The sequence below is a fragment of the Leptinotarsa decemlineata genome, unplaced genomic scaffold, assembly GCF_025532065.1.
Source record: "Leptinotarsa decemlineata unplaced genomic scaffold, Ldec_3_MD MMD2_tig00001393_RagTag_RagTag, whole genome shotgun sequence".
Classification (NCBI taxonomy): Eukaryota; Metazoa; Arthropoda; class Insecta; order Coleoptera; family Chrysomelidae; genus Leptinotarsa; species Leptinotarsa decemlineata.
This window is the reverse complement of record NW_027412562.1, coordinates 6,971,870-6,996,827: the sequence shown is the minus strand read 5'-3', so window position 1 is coordinate 6,996,827 and position 24,958 is coordinate 6,971,870. Positions and strand designations below refer to the sequence as shown.

The following is a 24,958-nucleotide window of genomic DNA, read 5'->3' as shown; positions in this document are numbered from 1 at the left end:
TTCGAAATATATCAACTTTATCATCTAGAATACATGAAAAAATAATCAACACATAAAAAAAGAAAAAAATTATTTTCATCTGACTCATCAGACAAATATTCATCATTGTCGCTGCCAGCATCACTCTCATCTTCATCAGTATCTTCTTCGTTTTGTTCGTCTGTGATATCTAAATCTGTAATAACATGAATAAATTAATGAGTCGCCGAATAATAAAAAAATTAATTTCAAAAATAATTATAGGTTACCTGGCAATTCATATCCTACAATTTTTTTTATTACTTCTTCATTTCCATTTTTTGATTTATAGCCTTTTTCAAATAGCATATACCGTCCTCTATTGATGTCATTTTTTGTCTTTAAGAAAATGATGAATGAAGTATGTACACAAAAATTGCGGGATTAAAAAAAATGGATAATTTTTAATAGACTGTTACACGAAAGGAGATCGTCATCAAGTAAAAAAAACAACAAATTGTAGTCTCAAGTGTCTAGTTTTCGGATGCAACCAAAAAAAATCATTATCATTTACGGTTTCAAAGTAATTCAAAGAGAACTACAGAAATAAAAAAAAAATCACAAATTTAGCTTCTCTTAAAAATGATCCACGGATATGAAATTTTTTTTCGCAATTTCACCTCATTGATTTTTCAGAAAATTTAATACCATTGAATTTGCGTTTTTGGAAAATTGTGTACGATAATTTGCCACGGATATAGCGTCCATCAAAGAAAAAAAGCCATTTTGAGCTTTGACAATTTTTTAAAAAACCAAATTGAATGGTATTAAATTTTATAAGAAATCAATCAGGTGAGATTTTAAAAAAAAAAAAACAAATTTGAGATCCGTGGACTTTTTTGAGAGAAGCTTAATTTGTGAATTTTTTTTCTTTCTATAGTTCTTTCTGAATTACTTCGAAACCGTGGAAGATAAAAATTTTTCATGATAACATCCAAAAACTACACACTTGGGACAACAATTTGTTTTTTTTTTACTCTACGACAATACTTTTACTGTACGAATATGAGGAGCACGCGGTAAAATTAACTACTGTATTAAATATATATCCATTATACTCCAAATTTTTTAGAAAAATATGTAAAATATAATGCACTTCATAAAATGATTGTTTGAATAATATAGATATAATTTAATCATGGAAATGCTCGAATGTTTTTTACATAATTACGTGAAAATTTTTACTTGATAAATTATTTTTCATATATTTTAAAAATGAAAAAATATTCAATCGACTTACCTTTCATAACACAAATATTTTGATTTCACTCTAAATTCTTTATAGCAAGAGAAATAATACCCGATTTTGTCGTCATTCCAATTTTCCGGTAGTTACAATATTTGTGTTCATGATGCTTTCCATCAAATAGAAAAGTTCGACAAGGAAGCCAAATATCTTCAGTGAATTTCTTGATTTCTTCGCGTTTCTCTCGAAAGCGAGGGTTGTGAAATGTAGAGAATAAATCGATTTTTATATTTATGAATTTCGAATTCCATTGGAGGATCGGCAAAACGTACCACGCAATTTGTAGGACAACGTGGGTGTTAAATTATATAATTGTTAACTAACTGACCAAATAAAATTCAGCTGGTTAGTAATTATTTTTCATGACCTCGTTAATAATACATGTTGGAAAGGGGGGACCTCTTCGATAAAATCTGGAATTTTTTAGGACAAATGATTTTTCGGCTAATATAAATAATTATTTTGCGAATTTAAAAAAAACAGTCAGTAATAAATTTTTTATTATCGTCAAACCAACATATTATATACCTGCTCCTCCTCTTAGTTACCACAATCGAGCATTTTCGTGAAGGAAACTGTTGGGCGTCTCATTGAAACGAAGCTACTCACGAAAACTCAACTTAATAGTAATTATTTTTACATCTGGTATTTGTACTACAACTTTGGAGTGTCGGACCAGAAAAACGTACCACGCAATTTGTAGGACAACGTGGGTGTTAAATTATATAAATATTAACTAACTGACCAAATAAAATTTAGCTGGTTAATAACTATATTTCATGTCTTTGTAAATAGTACATGTTGCAAAGGGGAGACTTCTTTGATAAAATCGAGCATTTTGTAGGACAACTATTTTTTCGGCTAATTCAGATAATTATTTTCAGAATTATATGAAAAAAAACCAGTTAGTAATAAAATTTTGACAACCGCCAAATCAACAAATTACATTCTTATTACCCCTGTTAGCTACCACTTACGAAATTTTTGTACTGACAAATATTGGGCGTCTTGTCAAAATGAAGCTACTCACGGAAAATTAGCTTGTTGTAATAAATAACGAAAAAGGGCGAGGCATCCCGGACTATAACTAATTAGATTAGTGAAGAACTAATAATAGCAAACGAACAAAATCTCGAAATAACGAACAAGGATATGTTTCGAAAATAAAACCAATTTTGATTTCATCATACGAGGAAAACACCCAAAATGCTAATCGAAGAGTTATTGTTACAATAAATCAGGCACATGTTCTCGCATATCTGCATATTCTTTCCGAGAAGGCGCCATTCAAGGTCGAATAGCTGCTCCATAGGCAGTTTGGAGTTATTTTTAGAAAAGTTGTTCCCCATGCTGTAGTACTGTTTATGCAATCCACTTATCGCCGGGGATATTATAATAGTAACTGCCAAAGCCATTTATTTCTCTTTCTCGAACTCAAATTTTCATTCGATTCAAGAACCAACTAATGATTCGAATTATTTCGTCGGAACTGCGGAGTGATCGATATTGGAAATTTCATGGTCAGCCTTTAATCCTTGTTCCATGAAGATTGTGGGATTAAATATTCCACAATATTGTTTTTGAAAGATGTTTCACGTTCTCGCCTCTTCTAATATTCAGACTTGTAGGACCGCAAAACCGTTTAAGAGTTATTTTTTAGTCCTAATTTTGGGCTGATTTTGTACTCGATTTCCTTTCGAATCTTTTCTTTTTTATTCAACGGAGATATCGGGGATCCTTTCAACTTAACGCCAAACTGATAGAATTCATTCCGACACCAAAACAAATGTTCATTTTTTATCCGTCTTTTGCCTTGAGAGCAAGTGAAACAACCACATTGTCTGCTCATTCACATATTCAATTCAATTCAATTCATTCATTGGTTTTACAGATTACAGCAAAAGTAATATAAAACACGTCACAAATTACATATATAGGTAGACATTTCACATTTGAAACTGACAATTTTGAAAATATAGTAAGTTAATTGAAATATATTATTGAATGAAAGTATCCAATTAGCTGGAATAAAATTCTTCAGTATCATAAAACATTTTCGACAACAGAAAAGTTTTGAGATGCTTTCTGAATTTGAAGTCAGTAGTTTCCTTTTTAATTGATTCCGGAAGCTTATTGTAAATTCTTACGTCATTGGAGATAGGTTCTCTGAGAGTTACATTCAAATTATTTCTAGGTGTTTTTAGATGGTGGTTAAATCTAGTTGAATAACTGTGATCATTACTATGAGTGCTAATGCTTTTTTTATTTTTAAAAATGTAGCAAGATATTTCTAGAATATACAAGCAAGAGAGGGGAAGTATTTTCAGATTGTCAAATAGTGGTCTGCATGATTCTCTCTGACTTCTATTCAATAAAGTTCTAATGCATTTTTTCTGCAGTACAAATAATTTCCGAGCTGCTGATGATGAACCCCATAATAAGATTCCATATGTGAGTCGTGACTGAATTTCAGCATATTAAATTTTTTTTAGTACGGACAAGTTAAGAACTCTGGTATATTTTGCTGTTTAGTTTGGACACTGTTTCTCTGATATGGAATTCCCAATCTAAAGTGTCACTCATAATTATACCTAAAAATTTTATATTTCGCATTGTTTTAGTTTTACTTCTCCCATTTTAATTTCTATGTTTTCAATCCTCTCTTATTCAGAGTGAAATATTGAATAATTTGTTTTACCAGAATTGACATATAATTTGTTTGTTGAGAACTAAAGTATAATTCTTGTCATTAATCAATAATCGACAGATCATCTGCGTAAAGTGTTAATTTGTATTAATTTAGGTATTTAACAATATCTGCTATATATAAAGAGAACAATATAGGTGCAAGGACACTGCCCTGCGGTACCCCTACATTTAACGATATCAAATCTGAGCAGTGTATGCTGTTTTGTTCATCATCCTTAATGTGAGATATCTGTACATATTATTTTCTACCATCAAGATAAGACCGAAACCATTGATGTGTATTTCCTCTGATTCCATAAATCCAAAGCTTTTCTAATAATCAATCGTGTGGAACACAATCAAACGCTTTGCTCAGATCGCAGTATATTCCAATTGGACATCTTTTTTCGTCTAATTCTTTTAATATGTCTATATATGTTTCTGTTGTTGCTGTTGTGGTTGATTTGGATTTCCTGAATCCATGTTGTTCATCTGGTATCAGATTAAATCTCACAATGAAAGAGGTCAACCTCTCTAACACACAATACTCAAATAGTTTCGCAAACACTGATGTAAGAGACAATGTTCTATAGTTTTCTGGTAAATTCTTTGATTCTTTTTTATATAAGGGGATCACCTTCGCTACTTTTAAGGACTCTTGGAAAATCCCTGTTTCTATCGAGGAATTCTTGATTAAACAAAATGGTTCAACTAAGTCTTCCGCAAATTCTTTAATTATATTATTAGGCAGGCCATCAGGGCCAGAAGAACGCTTGTTTTTAAGTTTTGTAAAAATATCTTTAATTTCTGATTCTGTAAATGAGAGTACCACTATTGAATTCATTATATTTCTCTGAGTAGGGGCAACATTCCCTCCTATATCTAGTACTATAACTTTCTGTGGTGCATCAATGAAAAAATTATTGAAGGTGTTTGCTACAGTTACAGGTGAAGTGATCGCTTCATTTTCATGTATCAGCTTAATGTTAGGCTTAGACTTGGATTTACCTTTCGGTTCATTTATGATAGACCAGAAAGTTTTACTTTTGTTTTCAGAGTTCTGAATTATGTTACCATAGTGATAACGTTTACATTTTTCCAAAATTTGTTGGTGATTACGTTTTCTGACTTTATAGTATTCGCCTAGTATTGGATACTTTTTCTGAAGGATATATAGATCTTTAAGCTGTGCACTTGACTGTTTCAATTCGTCAGTTTCCCGAATCTTCAAAACTGGATTTGATTTTTGAGTTTGTATTGGAAATGCATTAAAAAAGTGATTTTGAACAATGCTTTCAAATGTTTTGTATTTGTCATTACAAGTTTCATAGTTATATAGTACATCCTAGTTTTCCTCTTTTAGTAGTTGGGAAAATTTTTGTTTGATCTTTCTGCCAAGTTTCTACTTAACTTTATGTTTTTCCTGTCAACATATGAGTTGTGATTCACTTTTACTGTGATATATCTATGATTTGAGAGAGGAGTGTCCTTGACACAGCTCTCTGCCTCAATATATGAGAAAATATTATCAATTCTAGTGCAAAATTGTGCAGTTACTCGAGTATCTTGTTCTACAATATTATAAAGTCCATATTGGGAAAAAATATCTAATACTTCCTCTCTCTCACGGGATAATGTTTTAAAATATATATTGAAATCTCCTTTAATCCACAAACAAACATTTACTGCAAAAATTGTATCTAGTAACTCTTGGAGTTTGACGCAGAAGTTCCCTGTAGGCGATCTATATATAGTAATAATTCTGTGACAAAAATTCACATTTTTGTATTCACAACCACAGTATTCAAAGTCATTCTCTACATTCAAGTTACTGATGAGCCAGAGAGCAGTTTCCAATCCATTTTTCGCCCACAGAGCAGTTCTGCCACCCTTATATATCTTGCGGCAATAAGAATGAATCACATGATAGCCATTAATTGGGAAATTACTTACTTCAAATTCTTTTAGCTATGTTTCTGTGAACGTGATAAACATAGGATTTTCATTGTTCACTTCTACTTCTAGTAATTCTGCTTATTGTTATTACTTTGTACATTCAAATAAAGAATAAGATTTAATTTATAGTCTATATCAGGGGTCTCCAAATTACGGCCCGCAGGCCAAATCCGGCCCGCCAGTGTCATCAATCCGGCCCGCGACAGCCAATGATTTACTGTCATCAATCTGGCCCGCGACAGCCAATGATTACCTAATTGTTGTTACTATTGCTGTGATAAGTTGAAGAAAAAACACAGAATGATAATTACCCGGTTTTATTTACTTGCAAGGTAAAACTTAACGACAGAAATGATGACAAAGAAAACTTAACTTAAGTATCTAAGTTTAAGCATATTAATAACTAACAAATAATTGAAATGAATCACAGTAAAACAAAAACACTAATGAGATTCATGTAATTGTGATTTTCCACCGACAATACTTTGTAGTTGTGGATCAATTTTACTTGTACCAATTATCAAAAGAGATTTAAGATGCTCATCGGTTAATTGAGATCTGTAAACATTCTTTGTGTACTCCATCTTGGAAAACGTTTTCTCACACAATAAGTAGTACCAAAAACAGAAAACAACCCACGAGCAAATTTATGCAAATTATCAAATTGTTCCAGTGGTAGACTCTTATAAAATTCCAAAGATGAATTTTGATATTTGTTCTTAAGCATATCACTGCACCGTAAATCAATAATTTCCATTTGGACTTCCGGAGCCGGGGTTTCAATGTCAGAATCAAAATGATTTTGAAAAAGCTTAATTTCATTCGCAATGACATCAAAATCTGAAAAACGAGTATCAAAATTTATCTTCAAAGCACTCAAAGTTTCGATTGCAAAATTGACGGGAAATTCAGTCTCTGTAGTGTGGCTGAATATTTCACATGTTTCAAAATGTGTGAAACATTTTTCACGTAATTGCGATTGAAATAGTATTATTTTCTACCTGAAGGATTTGATATTGGTGTATAAATCAGGAAGAAGCTGATTTCCTCCTTGCAATCTCAAATTCAGTTCGTTCATATGATTTGTCAAATCGGCATAGAAGGCTAACTTCCACATCCATTCACTATTTTCCAAATCGGCAAAAGGGCGCTGCTTCTCATTTAAAAAAAATTCGATCTCTGCTCAAAGTTCAAAAAAGCGGACTTTTCCGCAACTAAGCCAGAGTACGGCAGTATGATATGGTAAATGATTTTCTCCAATCTGTTGAATAAACTCGCGGAATTGTCGGTGATTCAGCCCAGTGGATCTGATGAAGTTAACAACTGATATGACTGGTTTTAGAACTTCAGACATATCCAAACATTTTCCGCACAAGGACTGTTAATGAATGATACAATATAAGACTAATGGTTTTGAAACACCATCATTTTCTACAGCCTTTGACACAAGTGCAACCACTCCTTTATTTTTACCATACATATTTTTGCCTCCATCAGTTGTTATAGATTTCAAATTTTTCCATCGAAGGTTCTTTTTATTAATGGTGTTTTCACGTTTTCACGTGCCGTGAATACTATCAATATCAAGAAGTTCTTCATACACTTCATAGCTTTTATCTACTCCGCGAATAAAAATCAACACCTGAGCAGTATCAGACACATCCGTTGACTCATCCAATGCTAGAGAAAACCACTCATGATGTCCATTTTTGTCAGACAGTTGAGATGATATATTTTCTGCGATGTCTTGCACCCTCCAAGCCACGGTGTTTGCTGACAAACTGACACTTTTAAATAAATCTACCTTTTCGGGGCATATTTCTTCGGCTACTGCAATCAAGCATTCTTTTATCATTTCTTCATCATTTTGAACTTATATTTTGTATTGAAACAAATGGGCTTGAAATAGCAAGTCAAAGTGAAAAGTGGAAAATAAATAATAGTTTAAAGAACTAAAAAACACGCTTTGATAGCAACACAAACACAACATAGACAATAAGTTCTATGACTTGTTGTAACTAATGACTTTCAATAAGTCTGAAATCAGAATAAAACTATTTACAAAAAAATTAATTTTGTTGTAAGAAAGCGTGGAGTGCTAAATATCCATGGTTATAAATACCTAATTAGGAGCTGTTTGCCAAATTGAACCCAGAATAAAAATATAATTTAAAACATTCCACGCTTTTTTACAACAATATTTAATTTTTTTGTGAATAGATTTATTGTTATTCAAGACTTATTTAATAGTCATTAGTTACATCAAGCCATAGGACTCATTATCGATGTTGAATACAATCTTAAATTAGTTTCATTTATTATTTGTGTTGCTTTCAAAGCGTATTTTTTAGTTTTTGAAACTCTTAGTTATAAGGTCTGAATTATCAAATATGACAAATAACTAATGACCTGTATAAATTGCGATTAATACCCCATCAAGGTAAAAAAAACTCCGTTTTCAATTTTGTAACCACGTTACAAAATTGAAAACGGAGTTTTTTGTCATTTGTGGTTGTGACTAGCTACACCCATACTTATAATCCTTCTCAGAATACATCAAGCCAACCTCATTATCGATGTTGAAAACAATTTTAAATTAGTTTCAAATTAGTTTTCATTTTTTAGTTTTTATTTCTAAACTCTTGTTTATAAGTTCTGAACCATTAAATACGAAAAATAACTAATGAACTATATAAATTGCGATTAACACCTCCAGAAAGATAAAAAAAACTCTTTTCAATTTTGTAACTTAGTTTGTGATTTGTGATTGTAAGCTACACATAGTCTAATCAAAAAGTTCAAAAATATGAAAAATAGAGATAAAGGTCCTAAAAATATAAGCGATAGCTCATTCGATTCGGAATCACCTCTAGAAAAATGTTTTCGAAGGATTTTGGTGCAGGTAAAAAATTGCAATTGTTATTAACAAAACAAGATTAAAAAAAAGTTATTTAGTTTTTCGTTAATAACTGAAAAAATATTATTATATAAGCAATTTTGAAAAAAGCTCGTTAAAGAGGAGGAAATTTTCGATAAAAAAGTCCCAAATCTCGAAGCTCGTATCTCCACTATACCTCCGCTATAGAGAGTTTATAAAAAAAAAAAAAATTTATAACATAAAATGTCATTTTAAAAATTTGAACAAATATATATATATATATGAAATATCTAAAAATTGTTGATGATTTTTTTTCAATTGATATTTAGCTATTGTCTGTTTTCACATTAAACAGTGGCAGTTATTAACATAGGATATGAATTTTTTACATAATTTGTTCATTTAATTGTTTCAAACAAATAAAGAAATTCAATATTTTTGAAAATTTTTTTTGCTAGTTTGTTGTCTAGAGATAATTATGGTTTTTCAAAAATAATTTCTTAATTTTAATTTTTAATTGTTTATATTTCGATTGTTTAAATAATCAGTTAAGAAATAATTTTGCTTTTAAAAATCATAATTTACACTTTCAAATAGTTTGGCAAAAAATTTATTTATTATTTAATTGTTTATTAGTTTAACAATTTGTTATAAACAAATATTGACCAACGTTATATTTTTTATGAAGCATAGAAAAATTATAAAAACAGCTATATATATATATATATATATATATATATATATATATATATATATATATATATATATATATATATATATAAAAGTGCCATAAATTTTTTTTATTTATATATAATAAATTGTTAAACTAATAAACAATTAAATAATAAAAAAAAATTGCCAAACTATTTAAAAGTGTGAATAATGATTTTTAAAAGCAAAATTATTTCTTGACTGATTATTTAAACAATCGAAATATAAGAAAATTGATTTTAAACAATTAAAAATTAAAATTAAGAAAATTTTTTTTTTCTTTCAAATCATTATTAACTATCTCTAGACAACAAAATAGCAAAAAAAAAACATTAAAAAAAATATTGTCACTATTTGTTTAAAACAATTCAATAAACAAATTACGCAAAAAATTCATATCGTATGTTGATAACTGCCATTGTTTAATGTGAAAACAGGCATAACTAAATATTAAAAAAAATGTTATCAACAATTTTTCGATATTTCATTTTGCAATAGTTATAAAAAATCATAATTAACAAATTAATAAATTCTTATGAACTTTTATCGCAGGATCATGAAGTATATATATATATATATATATATATATATATATATATATATATATATATATATCAAAAGGGCTCCACGAAGTTTAAAATTTATAGGCCAATTATTTATACCTTTTATCCCATTATTTATGCCAACGGAGATTGAGAAAAAATTTGTTAGTTAACAATTGAATAACTTTTTAAAAAATGGTGATAAAACTTTTTTTCTACGGAATTCGATTCATTCAAGTGTTAGGATAATACTAGATTTTTTTCAAATTTTTAAAATGATATTTTATGTTATAAAAAAATTATATCTTTTGATAAACTCTCTTTAGCGGCAGCGCGGCAATGCCGTAATAGCCGCGCGGGACCCTATTTTCAACGTCAAATTAAAATTATAAATAATGGAGACAGAGTTTCGAAAGTCGGGACTTTTTTATCGGAAATTTCCTCCTCTTTAACAAGCTTTTCTCAAAATTGCTTAAATATTAATATTTTTTGAGTTATTAACGAAAAACTAAATACCATTTTTTTTAATCTCATTTAGTTAATAACAATTGTAATTTTTTACCTGCACCAAAATCCTTCAAAAACATTTTCCTAGGGGTGATTTCGAATCGAATGAGCTATCGCTCATATTTTTAGGACCTTTATCTCTATTTTTTATGAATTTGAAGTTGTTGATTAGACTACCATACTTATAATCATTTTCAGAATACTGTTATTCATAAATGTGGTAACAGTTAAGTTCAAACAATCAAAACTACAAATCATAATGATACGTGGAGAACTTTCATTATCAGTGTAATCTCTGACACCGTGTCGACTAAGCTCAATGTAATCAAGTGCATGAAATACTCGATGAAATATAGAATGAATTCAACGGTTCGATGCATAACCATAAGAAGCTATAATTATCCTGATTATTAGAACTATTACCTCCTAATTTGTACTGAGAGTTCGAGGTAACTACTCCATTACATACTTGAAATCAGCAATATTTGGATTTGGAATGCTGCTACGTTTCAACCGTGTCACACTCTCAATAAATGAAAATAAATAACTCAACATTAGCCAACTACCTTGATTGAATTATTCCAGGAGTATAAAAATGGAAAATCAAAAAGAGTAATTATGGTTGTTTTTGATATTTGTGCACAAAGACCTGTGACGGACATCAATAGATATCACGTCAACAGAACTGCGACGAAACCAAAATAGAAATTATTTGATTTTAATAAAATGAAAATGTATTTAAAATTTCACACACCATGATCGGAAGATCAACTACCAAAAAATCATATATATTTTTTCGGTCCCTTATTTTGTGAATGAAGTTATATTATTATTATTAAACCTATATAACAAATTCCATTCCTATCAGCCAACTAGGTCTGATCAAATCAGCTACCAAGCAAAGCACATGAATATTGTAAGTGGGATCTTGCCGAAACGTCGTGCAATGCCAAAGACGAACGGCTGTACATCAATAATATACAGTGTGTAAAAGCCAAATGAAATAAATTAATTATTTCGGTTAATGTAATATTTAAAAAAACCCGAAACACGTCAAATGTAAATCATAATTTAACATTCTCCAACGTAAACCCCCTTCGAATGACAGGTACAACCTCAAATTTTTTAAATGGGAAGGTTTGTGATATATCGTTTGAAAGGTATCTTCATTCTCTATTCAAAAATGTTATCGCTTTCAAGTTTATTGCAACACTTAAGAAAAAATAAATTAAAGTCATGTGGTTAACGAAATTCGATAAAATACACTCAAAAACTAAAATGTAATGACAAACGTAATTAAATGTAGAATACGAAAAAGAACTATGGATGTTAAAGAAGTAGATGTTCAAAATGTTCACCGCGAACGTCTTGGCAACATCCTAATCTTAAATAAAACTGTCTTCTAACATTATTTGACATATCAGTCGTGACCGACCTAATCGCAAGTGTTATTCGTTTCTTTAAGTCATTCAAATCTGAAGGTTTACTTTTGTACACGTTGCTTTTTACATATCACCATAAAAAAATCTAATCATGAAAATACAGGTGATCCCTATCCACCGATTGGGAAATGTTGTATCGAGGTATTGTCGGACATTAACTTGGTAATGTAGTGCTCCATCCTGCTGAAACCATTACCTATTCACTGAAACTAGAGGGTTTCGTGGATAAGGATATAAATTTGCTAAACTTGGAATGACATCATTTTGAATTAGTGCCAAATTATTATCGCCATTAAAGTTGCCCTCAATGAAAAACAGACCAATGATATGTTTTCCTACAATCCCTGCCCAAACATTAACCTTCTGAGAGTATTGCGTGTGTTCTTCTCTCATCCAGTGAGGATTTTCCGTTGACCAATAGCGGCAATTTTTCCGATTATCATGGGTTTTCCTCAATCTCAAGCATCACATCTAATTTGAGTTCATCACTCATTGCATTGGAAGCTGCTTTTTTTATCTGCCTCACATGACCAAGCTCCCGAAATTGCTTCTCTATTTTGCTTATTGTTCCTTGAGATATGGGCGGTAAATTAGGAAATTTCTCATGAAATAGGCAAACTACTTCCTGTCGTGTTCGGGTTTTATCTCCGTAACCAATTATTTGTAACCCTGTTGTTTCATGCATATCCGTTCATCTAACCATTTGTCAGACTTGAAGTTAACGAACTTTAAACTTGAAATAAAATACTGGCAACTGATGTTGTAACATACAAAACAGGTTGATAAGGCGTTTTAAACTAACTTTGCCACGGAAATTTTCTTCAGTTTTTCAAAGGATACCATCTAAAAAGAACATCGCTATGGTTTTTGTTTACTTTCTTATTATCGATATCTCAACATGAAATAAGTTTTGAGTGTATTTATCGATACAATATAGAGAAAATAGGTACCTTGATCAAGCGTATCCATACTGATTATTTTTTCACTGAAATCACGTTAAACATAAAAAAATGCAACTGAACCATGTTGAAATATGGGTCACATCAAGTGACAGTATTCGTTTGATTGTTATCACATCTCTCCTGTAGAACTATCTGGATTGAGAATGCAGCTAAATGACATCATATACAACTATCTGCTTTGGACCCCAACGCTAGCTCTTAACAATAAAGTTTGTAATTTTGATCTATGACCAGCTTTTTGGACTCCAATACCAGTATGTGCGTCGCTCTAACATTTCAATCTCACTTTGGTAAAACAATGTACTTTTTGCCTCAAAATAGGCCTCAGTTTCAGCAATAACCTCTTCATTCGAGCGAATTTTTTTGAGGTCTGCGAACAGTTAGTAGTCGCTGGGAGCCAAGTCTGGCGAATATGGTATATGCGGGAGTAATTCAAAGCCCATTTAATGCACTTTTGCCATCGTTTTCATTGATTTGTGATACTGTGCACTGTCTTGATAAAGCAGCACTTTCTTTTTCTTCAAATGGGGTCGTTTTTCCCCAATTCGGCCTTCAAATGCTACAATAACGCTATATAATATTCACTGTTGATGGTATTTCCTTTCTCAAGATAGTTGATGAATATTACACCACGCACATCCCAACATATCGAGACCATAACCTTTCCACCCGATTGTTGTTCATTCGGGCGCTTTGGTTCCGGAGTGAAGTGATAGATCCATGTTTCATCCACTGTCACATATTGATGCAAAAAATCCGATATTGGAAAGCAAAACTCCTAATTACTTGTTCAGATTAATTAGTAAGCGATCTGATAATCATTCTATCAATTTAAGAAAAGATACATTTACCATTCCATATCATGTTACTACCAAATTTGAGGGATGTTTTTCTTACTTTGGACCGAAGTATCTAAATAATTTATTACCGTATTTCATTTGTCTATATAACAATTCAATAAAACTTTTAAAATTAATTTCTTAGATGTTCAAAAATGATTGTAATCTTTTATATTACCTCCATAATAGTTTTTTTTATATTATTTTTGTGTCTATTGTAACTATTACTTATAGTCTTACTGTATGCTTATTTTTTTTCTTAATTGTGGGGCGGGTGGAAGATAGCCTCCGGCTAACCCTTTTCCCTTTGTGTATAACAATAAACGTTATTATTATTATTGTTTTTTTTTTTTCACCGTAGTGTGCGCTGGTCAGGCCCTATCCCCCGAAGCCCCGATACATTCGGGAGGGCGCGCCAGCATAATCAACCAATGACCACTCCCCACACCGTGGGGTAAGTGATCATTGGGTCCGAGAATCATGTGCCCTGAGCAAACGCAGAACGACCATCTTGACAGAGTGATCTGGATAGAGTCTGCGGAGTTCGAAGAGAAAATCTCGATATTTTATCCGTTTTTCCTCCTCTTTTCCGACGATATTCGTCTCGCCAGGAGCTGAAAACTCCACTACAAATATCGTTTTAGTCTGGTGGTCGAGAAGGACTACATCAGGCTTATTGGCTTGTATGAGCCTGAGGGTGGGGAACGAATAGTTCCAATAAATTCGGCACTTCTCGTTCCCCACAACGGATTCAATATCCCCCGGAGCGTAGGACAACAGCGGTGTCTCGTCAATACCGTAAGAGTGCCGTAGATGATAATATAGCACTCTTAGGGCCGCGTTATGTCCATGGATATAGGCCGAGACCGCATATGCTGGACATGCTGATAGCAAGTGCATTAGGGTCTCGGGCGCCACGCGGCAGGCCCTGCACCTTGTGTCAGGAACCTGTGTACCCATCACGCGACTGCGGTAGACTAAGGTGTTGAAGACACCATTCTGGCAAGCCATGATGAACCCCTCAGTTTCCAACTTCAGCTCACTCGACCTGAGAAAAGCGAAGGTCAGGCGCTTTGATAAGCCAAGGTCTACAATGTTATTGATTATTATTAATATTATTATTATTATTTTTTTTTCACCGTAGTGTGCGCTGGTCAGGCCCTATCCCCCGAAGCCCCGATGCATTCGGGAGGGCGCGCCAGCATAATCAACCAATGACCACTCTCCACACCGTGGGGTAAGTGATCATTGGGTCCGAGAGTCATGTGCCCTGAGCAAACGCAGTGAGCCAAGAATGGCAGCCTTCTGCATGTGTGCGGCTAAGATTTCTGCCTTAGTGCGGCAAGCCGGTATAATTTTGAGATTCGAGAGTAGAGAAGACATCATTCCACCAAGGACTCCAATAATCAGAACGACCATCTTGACAGAGTGATCTGGATAGAGTCTGCGGAGTTCGAAGAGAAAATCTCGATATTTTATCCGTTTTTCCTCCTCTTTTCTGACGATATTCGTCTCGCCAGGAGCTGAAAATTCCACGACAAATATCGTTTTGGTCTGGTGGTCGAGAAGGACTACATCAGGCTTATTAGCTTATATGAGCCTGAGGGTGGGGAACGAATAGTTCCAATAAATTCGACACTTCTCGTTCCCCACAACGGATTCAATATCCCCGGAGCGTAGGGCAACACCGGTGTCTCGTCAATACCGTAAGAGTGCCGTATATGATAATATAGCACTCTTAGGGCCGCGTTATGTCGATGGATATAGGCCGAGACCGCATATGCTGGACATGCTGATAGCAAGTGCATTAGGGTCTCGGCCGCCTCGCGGCAGGCCCTGCACCTTGTGTCAGGAACCTCTATACCCATCACGCGACTGCGGTAGACTTAGGTGTTGAAGACACCATCCTGGCAAGCCATGATGAACCCCTCAGTTTCCGACTTCAGCCCACTCGACCTGAGAAAAGCGAAGGTCAGGCGCTTTGATAAGCCAAGGTCTTCAATGTTATTGAAGAAGACCCCATGCATCGGCTTATCCCTGTGTCTCCGCAGAAGTAATGTGATCTCTGCGGCTTTTATCTGAGCTTTTTGCTAAACGGGTTCCAACTCGGTGACAGAGTTGTAGTCACCTCGTTCAGAGTCGAAAACTATACCGAGTTCATCAGCTGCTCGAGCAGCTGCCCTAAGGAGAAATGCTCCAATTCCTGCTCTCTCATGGTCACGGACCATGCAGAGAAGGGGATCCGAACTCCTGACAACTTTACAGGTTGTATCCAGTACCATTATGTCATGTAGACACTCCAAACTCAAAAGTCCACGACCTCCCTGTTGTCGGGGGAAGTACAACCGTGGAACGGACGATTTGGGATGCAAACTCCTATAGAGATGCATCATTTTTCGGGTCCTTACGTCGAGTTGATAGATACAGCTCCTCCCGAGTCCACTTCACTACTCCAAACGAGTAGAGTAAGATTGGAACGGCAAGCATATTTGTTGCAGCAACTTTGTTCTTCCCCGACAGCTCCGATGACTAGATCTGTCGAAGTTTGTGCTGATACTTGCCGCGGAGAGAGTTTTTCACTGCAGTTACCTCTTGTGAGTGGCGTTGTTCCACCCCGAGGTGAGTATACGTCTCTCCGGCATCCCCGCATCGTCCTCTTTTGAGATGAACCATTGCACATTTGTCTATCCCGAATTTCATACCGATAGCATGCGTGTACTCTTCCACCACCCTCAAGGACTGATGGAGATCCTTCTCTCCAGAGGCATAAAGTTTAAGATCATCCATATAAAACAGATGGGTGACCTTGTGCCTCCGGTTTCCGGGGGTGCCACAGTTATACCCTCGAGTGTTTCTGAGCGCAACGGATAATGGCAATAGTGAGATGCAGAATAGAAGGGGACTGAGGGAATCACCCTGAAATACACCCCTTCTGAAAGTGACCCACCCTGTTTGGACTCTTGCTTGACCAGATGTTATGGTGAAGCAAGTTCGCCAAAGTGGTATCGGTTGTTCAATGCATCTCACTATGTTGTCGGGTACCGCAAGGCATCTGAGCAAATGCAAGATGAGCTCATGCGAAATTGTATCAAATGCCTTACGGTAATCGGTAATGCCTTACGGTATTATTATTATTATTATTTGTTACGTTTAAACACGGTCAAATACTGCTCAGAATCATCTAGATATTCTTGTTTTTGAGCTTTCTCATAGTCAAATGCGCAGGCAATATTTATTTATTCATTTTTAATACAATACTCAACAGGACATAGCTCAATTACACAGCAGAAAATAACAGAGTATAATAAATACATCACAACATAAAGTCAACACGTTCTTTTTTAACTTTCCAGTGTCAGCTGAATCATGCAACTTCACTCTTCGATCATTTGAAACAATTTCAGGATTTTTTTTGTATTCTGGTGTTACTGCCTCATTTGGACGTCCACTGCAATCTGCATCATCGGCGTCTCTACGACTACGTCTGAAGTCAGCAAACCAACGTTTAATTGTTGTTTTTGATGGAGCGGAGTTTTTATAACACTTTTCAATCCATTGCTTCACATGAGCGGTATTTTCTCTATCAAGAAGCAGTGTAAAATTAAGACACAAAATTGTTTTTGATCCATTTTTTTTTGAAAATAACAAAAGTCACTTTTAGCACAATAATTCACAAACTTATGACTTAAATATCATGAAACTTCAAAAGCTTACTTTCGAAGGTTAGAAAGAGCGGTGAATGCAATAAGACTATCGCCATCTATGTGTTAGGCCCGAGACTGTTCAGCCCATGTAGTATAAAAGTTGGAGTGAAGAACTAGTTTTCAGTATGCTATTCACTGCTAAAAAGGTACTGTGATAGCTTAACACGTGATACTTTTGGAAATAAAGTTTGTCAAGATCAAATCGTTGCCGGTGTAGTTTGGAAAATTACTATGGATCTTCATCAAGTAACGGCCGAGTCAATTAAGAAAAAAATGTAGGGTCAACCGGGGCTATTATGATACAAATTGACAAACAATATTAACCCAAAAACTAAACACATTTGAACCATACAAAAAATATCTTAATATGTATTTTGAGCATCTTTATACTACTAAGTGAGTGAGAAAGTTGTATTTTGTAGGGGAAAGTGAGAAATCAAAATAAAAGTGTGTATTATACACAAAGCAGGGGCTAAAGTGATACAGCGGTGTAGGTCAGTGAATATTAGCAATGGAAAGATAAGGGGGCTATTGTTATATAGCCCATGGCCTAGTCTGTCACCAGTTTTTTTTTTTTCATTTTTTTTTATCAACTGTTTCGGAGTTATGGGGGTTTGAATGTTGACATGTACCGACACTCAAATGATTTTCTGGATGTAACAAGGTAAAAATCTAGTTTATTAAACTTCTAAATGCTTGTACTGTGTACATACAAAACAAACTGGTGTTGGTGCCTCTGGAAAAAATACCTTTAGAAGTTAATTCTTCAAGTAACACTTTTCAGAAAAACAAAATTCAGTGATTTTTAATCACAAGCTTTGAGTTTCTTCCTAATAGTTAAGAGCACTTCAATCATTTAAAATATGAAATAATAATTAAACTTTGAATATCAGCATAAACTAGGTTATGTACATTACCTACCTTTTTCTTTTTTGCTCTTTATTGAATGTTGTAATTTTTGAATGTAAGAGGGAGAAGGAGCTCCCCCCTTCGCCCAGGCTGGAGTTCTGGCAAAAGTTCTATGATAGCAGAAGAGTCAACAACAGACAAGTCTTCTGATTCTTTTCAGTAGAAGGTGGTAGTTGATGGAGTTTTTCCCTGACTCTTGTGAACTTCACTTGAGGATCAGTTTCAAAAAAATTGGTGATATGTCCAACAAAATGTAGCACAGATTTATCAAATGGAAATTTTACTACAACCCAATCATTCACCTGAGGGTTGTAAATTATTGGACTGTCTTGTTGGGCAATGAGAGCTTCAAATTCACGTTCCTCTTGTCCTTCCATTTCAGTTATTTAACACAAGTCTTCCAAATCGCAATCACTCTCATCTTGACATATAACAGCATCTTATCATCAATATCAGAGTCAGTATCGAGCCACGGGTCCCTCCTTTTACACTGTTTCTTTTTACACACCATTTCACTTGGACCTTTTCCTACGTCAATGTTTTCAATCAAGGTGTTGGCAGGACTTTTTGTTTTTTAGTTACTGGAATTAGACCTATTTTTAAGTTTTTTTTCACCTTTAGGATTAGTTTCTTTTTCTCGAAACCTCGTCTCTTTTTCAGCCTCCATCCACTCATCTCTAGTAATTACTTTCGCTCTTGTGTCTAGACGCCTTCTAGTTTGTTTCTTTCTAGTTGTTTCATTGATTTTTTGCAAAAGCAGGGATTCAAAACTCCCAGGATAAATTGAACAAGTGGAAGAAGCCCTAGAAGTTGAGGGCAGGTCTACATTTAGGCCTACTTGTAATCGCCGAGAGGGAGTGAAAGAATGAGATGTACTCGTAGAACTCAACACTGACACTTGAGGTTCCGTGCTAACCTCATCGTGTTGTTGTTGAATCTGCTTGTTTGACTGTTCTATTTAATATTTTGCTAACTTCTCAGGATCAAAGCGATCATATGAGCACAAACCAACAAATGCAAAACCAGACTTTATATTTTCAGCTGGCAAATCATCATACCATCGAGCACACAGAAATCCACAAACTCACCTTATCCTAATTTTCTCTGATTTTGTCTGAACCACTGAAGAATTGATAGATCCCAGTTATACTTCAGTGTTTTGAAACATGTTTTCTCAAGAAGCTGCAAGATATCAGTAGTGTGTGACGGTAGTTTAATTATCAAAACTTGATTTTCTTTGGCATATTTGGCATTTTCAATATCAAGATGAGTATCACAATATCTCCTTGTTGTGTATCATAATAGCCCCTTTGGCTGTATCATATTAGCCCCCCAAATTTAAAATGTAATAGCTTTAAAATTGACCTATTTCAAATTTGAAAGCAGAAAAATGGTAATTGAACTTTCCTCAACCCAATACTATATGTAGAGTAAACTGAAGTTAAATGATAAGTATCTGGTGACAAAAGTTTTGATTTGCCGCAGAAAAGTTTTTCACCCAAAAAAATTCATAACTTTGCATTTCAATTTTTAATGTGACTAAATATTTAATTTGAACCCTTTGTATTTCTGACATAATAATATACTATGTATCCCTTATGTATGTTTATTACTCATAATTTAGTTATATTTTTTTTCATATCACATTAGCACCGGTTGAACCTAATGGTGCAATTATTCTTCTGAACATTCCCACTTTTCTGCAAAAAATTCTGGATACTTCTAGTAACAAAAACCGAGGATAAGCTTAGTTATTGCCATCATTAAACACAACCGTGAAAAATAAACAATATACCTAAATATATGCGGTGGATATTCTAATAGCACACAAATGCCATGTGTTTTGTGTATGTTATCACTGCAAACAAAAATAACCCGTCATATGTGTCTCTATGCGGAGGAAGCATAAACTAGACAACAAATAGGATTTGGTTTCAAGGTTGAATGAGCTTATCGAAATGACGGAAATTCGAAGTTCGAATGAATTTATTTACTGATATCTGATGATCAGTATAATTGAATGAAATTATAAAAGTTGAAACTGCGAAAAAATTTTGTTTGAGTCGAAAATATATACAGTATATTCCATTTGAAAAAAGTCACCCTAAATAACTTCTGGTATAATGATTTGCAGGAAAAATAAAAAAACACGTCAACCATAGTATACAGGGGCACACATTTTGACATATTCACATTTGATGTTACTTCCTCTATCGCACCCCCAGAGCATGTCAACAATTTTTTTTAATGAATCACCCTACATTGTTTCGCATTATCAGATGCTTCATGGTCTGAAGCTTATGGTCCGGAGCTACAAATTATTTGAGTTAAAAACGAGCCACCCTGAATAACTTTTGGAACAATTATTTTCAGGAAAAATAAAAAAATACCACACACATTTTAACAAATTCACATTTGATCTAACTTTCCCAATCGCACCCCCAGAGAATGTCACCATTTTTTTTGTAAAAGGATCAATTATTTTGCATTATCAGATGTTCCTTGATGAACAGATTTCAACAAAGTAGAATACATTATAGTCTGCAGTTCATAGTTTGGAAGCTAAACATTATCTGAGTTGGAAACGAACCACCCTGAATGAACTTCTGTACAATCTGTTACCTAGGTTTCATAGGTGTTTTTGTGAAGTATTCTTCAAAAAAGTCTTATTTTGCCTAGTTAAGTTTGAATTCGATATTCCCATCAATTTGTATTTGGCTAATTCTACAATAACGATTACCTACCAGGTGAAGTTACAATTGGTGTTTCTGCTTTTGTGAATTCTTGAGAAGCAATGGTTTATAAGTTTCGAGAACGGATTGAAATAGTGAGTTTATACTACCAGAATGGATATAGTGCCTGAGCTGCTGTCCGTATGTTCAATGATAATGATCCAGGAAGAAATGTACGACACAAATACGTTTCGGAATTATTGAACAAATTTATGCAAACTGGATCTGTTAGCAATAAAAAGCATAATCGTTCAGGAGTTGTCAACGATGAAGCTTGTATTGCAGTTTCAGGGCACGTTGGACTAATGGAAAATTCGCAATATCTTACTAAGTTATCTCGAGAATCAGGAATCGTTCGTACATATGTTTTCAGCAGTGACGGCTCGTGCATTGGAGAACAGGGGAGGCTTAAGTCATATGGACTATATATACACAGAAAAGCCCGCTTGCCCGCTTTGCTTAATACTAAAGTTAGGGCATGGACATGACAATGCGTAAAAAGTGCATGAGGAGCTATGGACTTTATTTTAGTTTGTAAACCATTTGAATGGCCGGCCATGACCGTAGCCCCATCATAGGTTGACGCAATTAACTTATGCCTAAAATTGTAGGTGTCACACGTACGAATTAAAAAAATAATCAAATCGTCAGCTGTGCGCCCACATGAAACATCATGAAAACCCATAAAACGTTCTACCACATTACCATCTTTGACATATATAAAAACGATTGAAAGTTGTGATGTACAGGTAATATCGGTAGTGGTAGTTTCATCAATTTCCCATGCAAAAAAAGAAACATTTTCAATCACCTTGCTTATAGTTTCCTTAATAATGTATGCCACACTGTCTATAAAGCTCATTTTGGATGGTTTTTGAGGTGCCCGAAAAAACGCTACCATTTAAAAAAGTGCCAAATTGTGAATCATATCTGCCCCATAACACGAGGTAAATTTTTTGAATCGGAGTATCCTATTTTAGACCACGTTTGGTATTCGGTTTGTACGGAAAATAAAACACAGGGCCAACAAAAAAGTTTTTCTCGTTTAATGGAGCCGGTTAACCAATCGCATTTATCCTACCAACTAATATTAAATCCTCGATTTTGTCGATTATCTGACGATTTAATTGAAATCAAATTTGGTTGAGGCCTTCCCAGAGTTTTAATAATGTAAAATTTATTATCATAAAATAAAGACTTGAAATTATTTGTCAGCAACCAATCGACTATATCGTCAGATATTTTAATTTCGTCCAACTTATCCATAATAAATGAAAAAAAAAACTTACCGAAAAGTGAAAACTTGAAAACACCTTGAAATTGAAAGAAAATAATTTAAAAACTCATTGAAAATATTACCAAAAAGCACTGCTATAATATAATACTGTCTGTTTTATACACAAATAACAAATATTATCAAGAACTAAAACGATTTACCGGAATATTTTTTAGTCCCGGTCCGTCATAGTATCCGTCCGAATAATTAAATAAAAAACAAACGCAGCCGCTGTACACTAACGGAGATCAATTGGAGGCTAGCCTCCTCTGATGCTATAATTTCTGCAACTGAAATTACAAATCGGGACGTATGTCGCTGGTTGGATCGGTCTCGTGGAGCCTGTGTTTTTTAAAGCGCTCGGAGGCTTGGCTCCCTTGCAACGTGTGGCATTTATTATTTCGGGTTGATAGTTTATTCGTTATTCGTTCATGGGCGGTGCGTTTGAGTTTTGTTGATGCAGGATTCAGTGTGGTACGTACTACGTAGTGAGTGATAGTGTTTTTTCGGGCATATTATGTATTTATATTAAAAATTAATGGTAAAGTAATGATACTCAAGCATTTTTAGAAAAAAATAATCATAATTATTTGTCAATATCTTTTAATTTATTGCGATGAATAGCCTCAAATTTTATGGGAAGGCTAAGCCTCCCTTGCCTCCTCTGACGAGTCGCCGCTGGTTTTCACGATCCTTCATAAGTACATCCATATAAGATTAGACTAGTTCATGATTTGAACGAAGATGATTTCGATAGACGTATCGAGTTTTGTGGAAGTCTCCCTGAACGGATCAACTTGCATCAGAATTTCTTTCATAAAATTTGTTTTTCGGATGAATGTACGTTTAGTTTGAATGGAGAGGTTAATCGGCAAAATTTTCGATATTGGAGTGATACGAATCCTCATTTATACCGTCAAATTCATACCAAACGACCTCAAAAACTGAATGTTTAGGCAGGAATTTTAGGTGACCACTTCATAGAACCTTTTTTTACCGAGGATAATTTGACAAGTGATAAATATTTGGATATGTTGGAGAATCGAATGATACCGTGCATCAATAGGGCAACTGAGGATGATATAAATTTATTCGAAAACGAAATAGTTTTTCAGCAGGATGGTGCACCTCCTCATTATGCAGCTCCAGTTCGACAATTTTAGATGATTATTTTCCTGGTCGCTTCGAAGGGCGAATCCTATGAACTTGATCTTGCTGTTGAGTAAATCAAAATGAACTAAATCAAAAGCTTCACTTTGATCAAGCAGTACTTAAATGGTGACTTTTGATTGATCTCTGAATCTCGCAAGATCGTCGATTACTTTCAAGAGGGCAATCTGTGTTCCGTGTTTTTTGACTGCAGACTGCTCGTACGGGAGTATTCGATTTTCTTCAAGGAAAGCTCTTATTTGACGAGAAACATTTTTCTCGAATATTTTAGAGAATGAGAGCAAAATGCTGATAGGGCAATCTTTCATGCAACAATTGTGTCCACATAATCAGGGATTCATTTATTTGATTCGATTTATATTTCACCCAGATACCAACAGGGACATTTCAAATACATTTATGAACTGCCGCTAAGCATTTGAAAAGTGCGTCTAATTACAAAAATCTTACCTTATTCCTGGATGTAAACAGTACTGCACAGCATACTTCAAAACACTTGAAATTTAAATTGGAATGGAATTAAAGTAAGTAATATTTGAAACAAAACACTGCACTATGCTACGTTCCAAATGAGGCCAAAAGTGTCTTTACATTCAGCTAAAATAAATCAAGGAATAAATCAAAAATTAATATTTTCAACACTACTCGAGGACTGTCAAAAATTTTCAACAAAAAAGTTAAGTAAGCACTGCGAAATGATTGTTATTCAGTAACAGGGTTCATTTCTTGACATTATATTTTATCATTTATTCAAGACAAACTCTCAGGCATGTACACGTGCTTCTTGTTTCCGAACTTCACACACTTCATAACAAAACTTCGTCTACAGTTCCATTACCTAAACTGAAACTAGGTACTGAAAACAAACTCGAGTTTTTTCCACAATTGTCATTTCATTCACCATTTCACATTTTCCGCGTGATAAATGTTTTTGTTTAGAAGATGAGCACAAACACTACCGGCCGCAGAATGTTTAACGGGCTAGACGAACGTAGTCGAGAGTCGTCGGTCATCACAGCGATGCCAGATGCAAAGATATTTCTATAATTTTGAAGAAAGCTAATGAAAAGGCAGCAAAGACCAATCTCTCAATATGAAAAACAAAAGCAAATGATATCTGGAAAACATGGAATATAAAATCCAAAAATAAATGACGAACTTAAAAAAAAATAACTAAGGAATGACGAAATCGCAATTTTAATCTCCGGATTCACATATGGAGTCATTTTATCTTCTCAAAACTGTTATACAGTGTGATTGGGTGAAAGCAAGTCATTCTATGTTATAGTTTATATAGAAACGTGTAGAACTACCAGTCACATATTACTTTTCATTGTCAATTTATTGATTTGTCAAATGACAGTTTAACTTCTACAAG

General features: G+C 34.0%; 1 protein-coding gene across 2 annotated transcripts in view; it reads right to left on the bottom strand.

Annotated features, from left to right (window-relative positions):
- Positions 1-24,552, bottom strand: part of LOC111509749 (cGMP-dependent protein kinase for) — a 509,933-nt gene extending 485,381 nt beyond the window's left edge. The window contains exon 1 of one of the 2 annotated variants that reach the window (XM_074175926.1): positions 24,031-24,552. The gene's annotated coding sequence lies outside the window, so the exon portion shown is untranslated. The remainder of the gene's footprint in view (positions 1-24,030) is intronic. The other variant, XM_074175924.1, reaches the window with a different exon arrangement.
- Positions 24,553-24,958: the final 406 nt, after the last annotated feature.